Source organism: Phascolarctos cinereus, unplaced genomic scaffold (assembly GCF_003287225.1).
Source record: "Phascolarctos cinereus isolate Bilbo 61053 unplaced genomic scaffold, phaCin_HiC Scaffold_726;HRSCAF=1367, whole genome shotgun sequence".
Classification (NCBI taxonomy): domain Eukaryota; kingdom Metazoa; phylum Chordata; class Mammalia; order Diprotodontia; family Phascolarctidae; genus Phascolarctos; species Phascolarctos cinereus.
The window spans coordinates 206,204,689-206,209,039 of NW_027556098.1; positions in this window are offsets into that span (position 1 = coordinate 206,204,689).

Consider the following 4,351-nt stretch of genomic DNA (forward strand, 5'->3'; position numbering starts at 1 on the left):
GGCTACTGAAATGTAACTGGGGAGAAATAAAATACTAGATAAATAAACTGTCTAAAATTTTTTTAAAAAGGCTACTGAAAGAATCCTGGCAAGAAATGAAGTAGGCTTCAACCAGGGTTTATGTGAGTGGAAAAAAGAGGACATACAGAAGGATGTTGTAAAGTTTAAAATGGCAGGAATTGGCAATGGATTGACTATGAGGAGTGACAGACGTCAAGGACGACACAGAGCTGTAAATGTCTAAAAATGGTTATCATGTCTCCTGCTTCTAAGCCTTTTCTCCTCCGGGTTAAACATCACCAATTCCTTCAATGGATCCTTGTATCATGGGGGTTTCCAGTTCTCTTACCAACCTGGTTGTCCTCCCCTAGACATGCTGCAGTTTGACTTTTTCTTTCCTAAAACATGGCACCCAGAACTGAATACGGGACAAAGTATTGCTGAATTATTATCTTGTTCTGGACTTTACAATTCTCTTAACAGAGCCTAAAATAGAATTAACTTTTGTCTCTAAGTTATGAAATTCCAAGTTTTAAAATGAGAAAACATCAAAAAAAAAAGTGCAATGTGCCTCTCACTGATGTAAAACTTTGTGGTTTTAAAGTTTTGAACAAGCTAGCTCCGTTGCATGCAAGATTTGCTTTATACAAGACCTAAATTAGAACGAAGGTTGAAGCATGAAAAATCAATAACTATCTTAATCATTCAGTTAAAGCTCTGAAAAATCATTCCAGCTTTGTTGGTAACACTTTTAACCTTGCACCATTTAAAATGAAAACACCAACTTGAGAAGCGCATTTATTATACAATTCTTATATCAATATTTACTGAGCACCATAGCAATGCACTGAGCACTTTGTCAAATGTGTCCCTAGCCACTCAAACTGCTGCTGGAATTCAGGGCAATCCTCTATTTTCACAGAAAATCCAAGTGAAAGCTTGAAAATCCTACACTGTATTTCTGCCAGTTTAACTTGATTTATAGGGTTTAACTGAGAGCTCTTCAAGTAAACATTGTAAGTCAGGCATCAGGCACATCCTCTTGAATTATAATTATTTATAGTGATTTTCAGTGATCTGAATAAGCTCCTCTAAATTTGAGAACAGTGACAAACAAGTTTCAACAACACACCAAACGAGGGACAAACCAGCATTTAATCTGTAATGTCTATGATTATATGCAGACTCCTAATAAGGAAATTATAGGCTCTGACTTACAATATATATTTCATATCTTGAGAGCCCTAAAGACTCTAAAAATCACAGGTCACATAACTGCATTTCTTTCCATTTCTACTTATCAAGAGAAGCTCAAATGGAGAACACCAATCACGTCAAGCTAGATGCTCTGTACCTGAAATCTTGCTATGGTATTTTTCTCCTTGGCAATTTTAATAGACCACTTCAGCAGAGTCCTTTAAGGTATTCCTGGTGAGTTAGAAAAAGGTACAAATTTCCAGTTCCAAAAGGGATAGAAATAAGGACTAAATTTGTGATTTCACTGATACGGGAAACTCCCAGATGAGGAAATTCCCTTTACAATGCAGGGTAACACCTCCTCTGCAACTTAAAATCTGAAGAGATTAGCTTAGAGTATTCAGAACGTACCCAGAATTAAACAGTCGGTTAGTGTGTCGCAAGGTGGAATTGAATCCTGGTTTTCCTGGTGCCAAGGCCACCTCTCAAATGAGATAATATGTGTAAAGCACAAAGCACAGTGCCTGGAACATGGTAGGTGCTTAATTAAAGCTTGGTCTCTTCCCTTCCTTCCTCTATGACAGAAGTAGTTCTCAAAGCACAATCCTTCCCTGCCACCCCCAGCCAAAACAACATTGTAATAGATTGCATACAGAAGCCAATAAGAGAATCCATCTGACTTCTATCAAAAGTCAGACACTAAAGAAATCTACAAAAATATCAATGCCACTCTTCTCACCAATTTTTTTTTGTTTTTGAAAATAAGTTACTTTTCACTAAAAATACTCACATTAACATATAATGAGTTTGCTATTTTTTTTGTTTGGTTTGGTTTTTGGTGAGGCAATTGGGGTTAAGTGACTTGCCTGGGTCACACAGCTAGAAAATGTCAATTGTCTGAGGTCAAATTCAAACTCAGGTCCTCCTGACTCCAAGGCCACAGCTCTATCCACTGTGCCACCTAGCTGTCCCACTACTGCTATTTATTAAATGAGTTGACAAATACAAAGTGGACAGAGTGTCAGGTCTGGTGTCAGGGAGACCTGAGTTCAACTCTTAACTCAGCTGGATATTTACTAGCTGTGTGACTTTGGGCAAACCAATCTCTGTTTGCCTCTCAGTTTGCCTTCCTTTGCCTTATCTTTAAAAATGGAGATAATTACTTCCCAGGGTTGTTATGAGGATCAAATGAGATATTTATAAAAATGTTTAGCACAATGCCAAGGACATAAGTAGTTGCTACAAAATGCCAGCTGTTATCATTATATAAAACCATCAGTTTTAATTTCTATAAATATGAATAGATATAACCCCTACAAACAAAAGCTTTTTGGAGAATCCCAAGTAATTTTTAAAATTGTAAAGGTATCTCGAGGCCAAAAAGTTTGAGAATCATTCTGCATGTTTAAGTCTCTCATAATTCAGCAAGATATTCCCTATGCAAGCTTCCTTACCTTTTATCTCAATCATTGCTTAAAGAGATTATTTCTTAGAATTAATTTTCTAGCACCCATTCTAGGGTCTTAGTAAGGGTAGTTTGCCTGTATCTGTCTAACTCAAGTAAGTAAATCTGCCTTAAGGGCCTGCCTCCCAATACTACAGATAAAACATTTTTACTTTCCACTTACTACGAATTTGCTTAGTTTCGTTTATATGCACTATTTAAAAGTGGTCTATAGGAACAAGTCAAAATTCTAAATGAATTTGCTTCTGGAATGTCTGTTGCAGAATTCTGCGCGCACACACACACACACACACACACACACACAAACTGACAATTTCAGATATAGCATGGCTGGAGTAGTATTTCTCTTCTAGAGGGCTTGAAAGAACAAAATTTCATTTAGTGACACACTGACATCTAGTGGAGATTTATTGCGTACTAAGGGATAACTGTAGTATGTTAAAAAAAAAAAACCAACCCACTCTATTTAATGGAGCAGGACTTCAAAAGCAATAAAAACGATAACCCAAAATCACGTGAAACAAGAGGAGAAAAAAAAAAGTAAACAAAAGGCAGGCATATACTCCTCGAATTTTAAAGGGCTGCTAGTTTAGACATCCTGTCCATCTCACATGAGAAAAGTTAGATGGGGGTGGGGGGGTCAAAGTCCCACCTTGTAGGGAGACAAAGCAGCCCATCACAAGAAAGGGGAACCAAAAATCTCCCCCAAATTCCGTAATTCAAAAAGCCCAACCATGAGACTCTGTTACAAATGGCTCTTTTTGTCATCTACATTTGGTGACAATATGTTAAAATCCAACGAAAAATGTAACGACTTTTCCATATCCTCAGAAATCACTGCTGGGTCTTTGAAGTGGGAATTTATTGGTTCCAAAGTAAGTTTCTGTAAGTAAAAAGAGCATGGTACAATTGCTTGGCACATCAGGAAGAAGTGATTCAAGCCTGCTCACTTAACACTCTGCATTTACTTAAGGTTTCAAAACGTAAACCAAAACAAATGTTTCTACTATCCTGAGCTTTTCAAATTACTGAGTTCACAAAAAACAAATTCTGGCTTCTGTTTCCTCAAAGGGCTCAATTCCAAAACACTGGAGGGATATACTAAAGTGGCCAGGAGAGGATGCCAATTTTACTCCCCAAGTCAAACTTGAACATATATGTACATATGTTGAAACTAGATATGATTAAATTACAATATTCAGCAGGAATGTTATAACATTTTTGTCTTTAACAGAACGTAAATAGCAAATCTATTTCATGATGTATGTGAAAAATAACAATAGCTGACATTGATATATTGTTTTATTTCACAAAGTGTTTTGCACATATCTCACGTGGATCTGAAAGCGGATCTTCATACAACACCATAGTATGCTCAAATATAACATTTCCTAATGTAATTTACTAGCTAGGTATAATGAGGTTTTATTAAACATATTAAAGTACTAATAGAATATTTAATGCCAACCAAGAGTTTTTTTACCATCATTTCTATTATTTCTTCCCTGTAACAATACAGAAAAGTTGATTAGTATTCTTATTCCAATTATTTCAATAATTATTATTATTATTTCAAGGATCTGGGCCTTGGTTTCCTTGTCTGTCAAATGAAGGAGTAAGAATAGATGGCTTCTGAGGTTCTTTCCAGCTCTGTATCGATATTCCTATGAAAGACCTATCGCTGGACTT